Genomic DNA, 8,057 nt, shown 5'->3' on the forward strand with positions numbered 1-8,057 from the left:
CCCACCCCTTTCTTCTGAGAAACAACTTTCACCCACCCTCAACCCCATAGGTTGGGTGGTGTTGACCTCTCCCTGCTCCAGAGGTGGACACGTGACTCAGATCTGACCAATCAGAGCATCACTCCTCCCTGCACTACAGGATGGACATGTGACCCAAACCAGCCAATCAGAGACAAGGAGTTCCAACTCATGGGCCTTTTTGGGGACTATGGAGAAGTCCTCTCTTTCCACTGGATAGGTTGTAGGCCTGGAGGTTTTAGAAGTCCTCTCACTCCCACCAGGGAAAAGACTTTCTGAGAATGATGCCAACAGAGAGGAAAGCAGAGGTGAGGGGGGTACAGAGTGGATGGAGTCCTGGTGGCACGTTTGGGTCCAGCCATCCCTAAAGCCAGCTCCTTCCCGGGGGTCTCAGTTACTTGAGGCAATATAGATTCCCTTTTTTCCTTCTCGTTGGATTTCTGATGGCTTCACCTCTAAGAGTCTTGACTGATATGAATCTCTGATATTAACTTTTGAGAATCTCTACAAAGATGAACCAATTGTAACCACATGCAAAGATATGTCAATTAGGAAAACGTAAGGTTTAAACCATTCCTTGATAAAGTCCAAGTGGATCTGGAATCATCTCCCAGATAAACACACTTCATAGTAGTACCCAGGCGATATTTTATAATTCAACAGAGACACACATTACTAAAATAAAGAAATATTTCATTTTATTTTACTCTTTCAGCTATGAGGTCCCAGGAAATGCAAGTTCATGTAAATTAGAAACAATACCAAAATATGAATAAGACCAGCTTTAGACGTTGCATGGAATCAGCAGAAGGTGATTGTCTGGAGTGATTTTTGGCCTTCTCACTTTGCCAAGACAGGTGTAACATTTGGTTTAGCTCATGTAACAATTTCTGTGGTAACTGCCCAGGTTGAAGAGAGTTGTCATAGAATGGTGAAGCCCAAACAACTGAAATGTTCACAGTACACAAAGCAAAACAGTCAACATTACTGGGTGATACAGACTATTTATCATTAAACTAACTGGCAAACAAAGTAAATCCCGTTATGCAGCACTACAAACATTCCTAATCATTCCTTCATCCATTTATTCATGCATTAATGAGTATTTATTAAGCACCTAAGGTGTACCAGGAGGCACCAACAGGCACCGTGTTAAATGCTGGAGTTACAAAGATACAAATTAAGGCACATATTCTGCCCTCAAGGAGCTTCCAATCTAATTGAAAGAGATGGGGTGGAAATGAAGAATGATAATGCATCTTGAAAATGCTGTTAACAAGTCTGTTCAAAGCGAGACACAACCATGATTCATTCTACCATAGGATCCGGGGAAAGACTCTTCAAAATAACAGATGTCGGACATAGCTTCGGTCACTGTCTTTCAGTTCCAGTGTTACAATGGGGACCCACAGCGTTCTGACATAGTTGCAGGGGACCCTGAAATGGTTATCAGATTCCCCCTGCTGAACACTTAGGGGAGAAGCAGTTTGTCATTGCAGAGGTGGCTGACAGCGGCTGAGTCTTGTCCCTTCACTCACTCAACACATAGTCAGTAGGGAGCCACCATGTGCTCACCCCTCCCCAGATGCCCTCCCAGGCTGTCCAAATGGGCTGCTCTGCCCTTGGTATGTGTCCTCAAAGGCTGGTCCCAATTGGCCGGACACGAGTTTGTGGTCTGGAGGAGTCTCTGAAGGAGAGAGTTTCCTTTCTTCAACTTTCAAGCCCAAGCCTTAATATTTCAAGGGCTACTTCTTCCACCAGAATGAGTCGCTTTTCACATGTCATTCGTGATTCAGTTGAAAAGGTGGAGTTTGTAGGTCCTGCTTAACGCAAAGGGCTTGACTCATATTTTCTATGGTGTTGAGGAATATTGGCCACAGGAGAGAAATAAACAGCACCCTGAGCCCAGAAGTTTCAGCTGCCCCCTCTCCTTTCTCCTTGTCTCTCTCTTGGGCTTTTGTTCAGTTCAGCATGTTTATTGGCATAAAATGCATTTGAGACATGAGCTTCAGCTTCTGAGTCAGACTATGATATACATCAAGTTATGCCAGTAACAATAAAGAATGATTTCATAATATCTAACCTGCCTTGCTGAATGCATCCCACCTGGAATGCTGCCCACTGCGGGCTGCTAATTAGCAGCAGGGGTAAAAGCTGTGGCCCTAGAAGCAGGGAGAAATGAACAGGCAGAGTTCCAAAGCCAAGGTCTTTGTATTCACTTAGAGTTAATGTGCATAGTGGTATTAAGGCCTCTCAGAAGCATTTTGCTTAGTTCAGCTAAAATCAGAGCATCTTAGTGTTAATGTATTAACTAAATCTTTATGATTTGGATATATATTATAAATTGAATTTTATAAATGCTCATGATAAAAAAATTATATAGTTCATTTTCTGAAAATGAAATTTTACAATGAATATCTCCTGATTTTACTTTTTAATAAATGTAGTAAACTTAAATTCCTCACTTAGTGTATTTCCATAAATCATTCACACACAAAGAAAAAATTAACAGAATCTGTACAAAGTAAGAGCTCTCCAATTTCTGTAACATCCTATCTTTTCTGTATATGAATTTGTTAATATAAAAAAGTGTCCACTTAGAAAATTATAAAGACATCGCTACAATGTCATAAATGCTGTACATTCTCTAGGAAAACATACCTTTGGAAACAGTACAACTATTGGGAATTCTTAATGAAATTCAAGTCCTGAATGTGCCTCAGATGCGTTCCAATCAGGGTGGCATCAAAACCCTGTCTGTCCTCCGTACCACGTCTAGAAATTATCTGTGACATTCACTGAGTGAGGTATAATTCTTCTTTCTTCAAATGTCACCATTGATTTCTGTGGATATCTTTATGGTGACACTCTATTTTTAAAAAGAAAAAGAAAAAGGCTTAAAAGAAAGTAAACAATTCCGGTGCCAACTATGAAATTTCCAACAGCTTTGCACCACCTAAGAGATGACCTCACTATGGTTTGTGCTATGCTTGAGTTGGGTCCCAAAGAATTTTCTTGGCTTTCTATATTTAGCTAATAATCCACTTGTTTCAAAATGTAAGATTTTCCTTGCCAAATTTGATAATGCCCCACCTTTTCTCTGCCTTGGGAACATTTTTCAACAACATACTTTTGTCTTCTAAAAAGATATATTTTCATAAAATCAAGGTGTTGACAAAAAATTAAAAATTAAAAATTAGGTCTGGCCAGTTAGCTCAATTGGTTAGAGCATGGTGTTAGAACATCAAGATCAAAGGTCCAGATCCCTGTACCAGACAGCGACCAAAAAAATAATAATTAATTAATTAAAAAATAAAAAAGATATATTTTCTATTGTTTGGAACTGGTAAATGAGATCTCCTCAAAAAGAAAACAACCAGAATACATGGCTAGTAGCATCAAACAGCAGAGAACATATGAAAATTTCATTTTTGGGGAGATCCGTTAAAGATGCATCCCTTTGGGAATAAGCTAATAAACTTTTTAAAAAACACATTAAGGGTAAAAAGAAAGTACTCTTTTTTTAAAATGCAAGAAATTTTTGGTGAATTTTCACTAATCCTAGTTGTCAGCAATTTATAATATTTGAATTGATAAATACCTACCTGGAAATCTTGGATGAATGTTAAGAAGTAGAAAATAAAACCAAAGGCCACTGTCCATTCACAGATCGCACTCACTACGTGGTATACATAATCCTGATAGCAATGATAAAGAAACAGAATTTAGTCTAAAAAGACTCACTTTAGTGTAGATACTGAAATAATAATGAGAAGGTCGGACCAGAGGAAGAAGCTTTCGAGTGAGCATAAAGCAGAACCTTGAGCAAGTACAGTGAGCAAGTCCGTGTAAATAAACACGAGGGCTCCTGCCCAGTGAGAAGGGAATGCAATTATCCCAAGAGTTCTTCCCGGCTTGCACACACTCTGGTTTTAAGACTTAGTCTACACAACTTCGAAAGGCAGGATAAGGACCACAAAATAGCTGAGAGTGAGAAGCAAATCTGAACTCAGCAGAAGAAAGAACTTTCCATACAAGGCATGACTTGGTCTCCCACTGCTTGTGCGGTTATTGCAAAGAACAAGTGTGTGCCTTAAGACTAGAAAGGCTGACCCCCCCCCACTAGCTTTTGTACTTCCCTGTTACTACAGAAAATGTTAGTTCAGAAAATAATTCTGCTTAACTTTATAAGGTAAATATAGCCACAAAGCAAATGCTCATGACAAGACATATGCACGTTCACTGTATCTTCTTGGGGACAAGAATGAGAAAATGGAAGCCAAGAATGAGATGCCTTTAATCTGGGGTTCCAAACTGAGATGCCTATGGAAGCCAGAAAGTTAATAAAAATACATAAAACTGATGGTTGTGGAGGGGGGAGATGGGGAGCCACTCTTTAGCAGCTCCATTCCATCTTCACCAAATGGGAAAATTATACCCCAGCATAAGCCTCTGTGTGTGTGTGTGTGTGTGTGTGTGTTGTGTGGGTGTGCGTGATCTCCTGAGTTTTTAATGCTGGAAGCTAATGTAAAAGCATTTTTAAGCTTCATCGAAGTCAGAAGTGCATGTCTGCATGCTGACTGTTGTGTGTGGGTGTGCGTGATCTCCTGATTTTTTAATGCTGGTAGCTAATGTAAAAGCATTTTTAAGCTTCATCGAAGTCAGAAGTGCATGTCTGCATGCTGACTTTGGCGTGCACGCTACATTATGCCTGTAGACTGTCAGTTTGCCCCCTCTGACTTCAAATAATAGCTGAATTTTTTTCCTACTTCACTTTCTGCTCTGCTGTAGGTTACAAGTGTGAGTGAACCAATGTGCTGGACTGCAGGTCAGTTCTACGGTGACAGTTATTTTCTTTGGTCCTGTTTTCATTGGGGCACGTCCAACTCTCATAGACATCACGCCCCCCTCTCCCCACGGATGTTCACTGCCACGCACTGTTCTCATCCGAGGTCACACTGGAGAGAACCCGACCAGCCTACATTAAGAGAGTAAAGAACAGAAGACTCCTCCTTTGGTACCAGCGCCAGGGGACCCGCCCTATCTCATATCATCCCTGAGCAGTGAAGATGGCTTATAAAAATAGAGGCATAATTTCGGGGTGAATTTCTTTAGTCTGATATTAATGAACATGTATTTCGTGAATACACTTCCAAGAGTCCCAATTCCACCACTGCACGTGTGAATGCAGGCAAAGTTCTGATCTCCTTGCTGTGTGAAAAGACACAATGCCATATCATTCTCACCCTCCCTACAAGGTGAGTCAGTGCACATAACTGTGCCCCGAAACGTCTAAAGTACTGCACAGAAGTGGGGGGCTGTACCTAAGTGATTATTCTATTCAGATAATTAGTGTAAAGGGTTTTCTTTGCATCTGTTGATACTGGGAACAGAAAGCAACACCACGGGGCACAGTAATTTATGGAGTGCTTAGAAACCAGGGACTTTTCTCACTTTAAGATAGAAAATGAAATGTGCGGTTTTCACTGCCTGGGTACCTGCTCTGAAGCGTTCTTACGGGCAGCTGGTCTGTGATGGGTGGTAGAAGGTCTCCTCCCAGTGGCTGAAGCGTGAAGTACACGTGGGGCTGCTCTGCTGGGAGGTCTCACTTACAGGGAGAGGTTCTCACCGATGGAATGAGGAACTGAGCCCACCTTCAAATGGGAACCATTCCCCACGCCTCAGAGAAGAACTGCCTTTTGTCTAGGCCTAACCTTTTAACTAATTTGGCCATTTTAAAGCTACACTCAAAGGATGCACTTTTGGAACTCTTGTCTGGATTATTCCATTCCTCGCCATCATCTGCCTCTCTCCTGTCTCGGCAGCCTCTCCTCTTGCTCCCACCTCCAGTCCAGAACAGGACTCCGCAAACATTTAGTTGACAGCGGAATGAATGAACCGTTCCTCTCACCGTTTCTTTAACTCTTGCGAAATGGCTTCTAACGTTGACATTTTACTAAAACTGTTTTTTGAAAAAATCAGTGACTCCTTTATTGCCCAAATTCAGGGACCTCATTCCTAAAGACTGTTCAGCCACACTTGCCATGGCGAACTGTTTCCTTTCCCCTTAAAAAAAAACACGCCCTTTTCTTAGCCTCTGGAACAGTGTCTTCTCATTCTACAGTGAAAATTAATTGCTATTGCTTCTGTGTTTCTACAATATATTTGAACTTCAGCATTTCTTTTATTCTTCAAAGTATTATTACACTTAGCAGTTAACAACTGGCTGCTGTGTGCTTCACTGAACTATAAGCTTCCCCGGGTGTCGGGCCTTAAAAACCAACGCCACCTTAAGTGACATTACAAGCGGCGCCATTATGGGCCCACAAGGGCATATTAACATGGCAGCCTAAGACGGCGCTGGGAGGAAGTAGGGTGGGGGTGTCTGTGTGTGAAAAGACACAATGCCATATCATTCTCACCCTCCCTACAAGGTGAGTCAGTGCACATAACTGTGCCCCGAAACGTCTAAAGTACTGCACAGAAGTGGGGGGCTGTACCTAAGTGATTATTCTATTCAGATAATTAGTGTAAAGGGTTTTCTTTGCATCTGTTGATACTGGGAACAGAAAGCAACACCACGGGGCACAGTAATTTATGGAGTGCTTAGAAACCAGGGACTTTTCTCACTTTAAGATAGAAAATGAAATGTGCAGTTTTCACTGCCTGGGTACCTGCTCTGAAGCGTTCTTCCGGGCAGCTGGTCTGTGATGGGTGGTGGAAGGTCTCCTCCCAGTGGCTGAAGCGTGAAGTACACGTGTGGCTGCTCTGCTGGGAGGTCTCACTTACAGGGAGAGGTTCTCACCGATGGAATGAGGAACTGAGCCCACCTTCAAATGGGAACTGCGGTGTGCTCACCTCTCTTCACGGCTCTCTTCCCCCGTCTCCTTCCAAAGGGGATAGGAGGGAAAGAGGAATCCGGGCCATTTGCTCGCCCACTGAAAGGAATGAGGCTAGGGCTGTATGGGTTGGCCGGCGGCGGACCCGACAGATTGGTGCCCCGTGTGAGGCGTTTTTAAAACTCGTGGGTGAAAGGCGAGCAAGTGAGGCCCCTGGCTGCTCAGTCCTGAAAGAAGGTCGACGAAGGGTGATCAACCAGCGGAGTGGCCCCCGCAACCGCATTAGTCACCGTGAAGTAATCCGCCTGCGTGTCAGGGTGAGTACCATAACAGGGGGAAATCCCTGCACTTCTCTGCCCTGTGCTCCCTTTGTCCCTTCCTCACGGGGCAACATGGGAGGTCTGTGTGTGGAAAGAGTGACGAGACAGCTTGCAAGGCTCTCAAGTACATGTTAAAAAGCAGAGGCCTCGAAATATCTGACGAGACAGCCTGCAAAGCTCTAAAGTACATTTTAAAAAGCAGAGGCCTAGAAATATCTGACAAGACAGCCTGCAAAGTTCTAAAGTACATTTTAAAAAGCAGAGGCCTAGGTGGTGCAGGTGACCCCTTGGGCACCTTCATCCAACTTGTTCTCGTATGAGACTTGGGACCCAGTTCAGACCCTGGCCAGAAAGAATGAGATTAGTCACGGGCTAGACCCCCCCCTTAGGGTTCTACCCAACCATCTTCTCTGCCCTAAAGCTTTGCTTCCGTCCCGAGCATCAGGAAGGGGCAGAAAGGGATTGGGTGCAGTTCGATGAGGAGAGAAGAAAGGAAACAAAGCTGCCAATGCAAGGCCCTAAGCAAAGTTTAACCAAAGGAGAAAAAGCGGCACCTGAAGAAGTGGAGGAGGCTAGTCCACCTTTAAAAACATCCCCGGCAGAGCTGCAAGTTTTCCCTGTTATGGCTCACTGGGAACCCCCAGCCGTCCGCAGCCCGTGGGGGGAAGCGGCCCCTCAGGCCTATCTGGTCAACGTTGTAAAAGAACTAAAAAATGCTATTGCCGAGGCCAGGACTTTATCCTCAGCCTTGCAGGCTCAGATACAAAACTTAACGGAAGCCCTTAAGGCATTTACCACCCTGATCCCATCAGGAAACAATACTTCCCCACCCTTCAAGGGACAATATTTTGGGGCAGAAGACAAGGTCATTTTAAAAGCC

At 43.5% G+C, this 8,057-nt stretch overlaps 1 long non-coding RNA gene across 1 annotated transcript; it reads right to left on the reverse strand.

Moving 5' to 3' along the window:
* Window positions 1-694: 694 nt before the first annotated feature.
* On the reverse strand, window positions 695-3,718 carry LOC103604197. Its single transcript, XR_551693.1, has 2 exons — window positions 3,624-3,718; window positions 695-2,887 (listed from the first exon to the last, which is right to left on the reverse strand). It is a non-coding gene; the product is annotated as an uncharacterized LOC103604197 (long non-coding RNA).
* Window positions 3,719-8,057: the final 4,339 nt, after the last annotated feature.

This window comes from Galeopterus variegatus, unplaced genomic scaffold (assembly GCF_000696425.1).
Source record: "Galeopterus variegatus unplaced genomic scaffold, G_variegatus-3.0.2 Scaffold5029, whole genome shotgun sequence".
NCBI classification, from domain to species: Eukaryota; Metazoa; Chordata; class Mammalia; order Dermoptera; family Cynocephalidae; genus Galeopterus; species Galeopterus variegatus.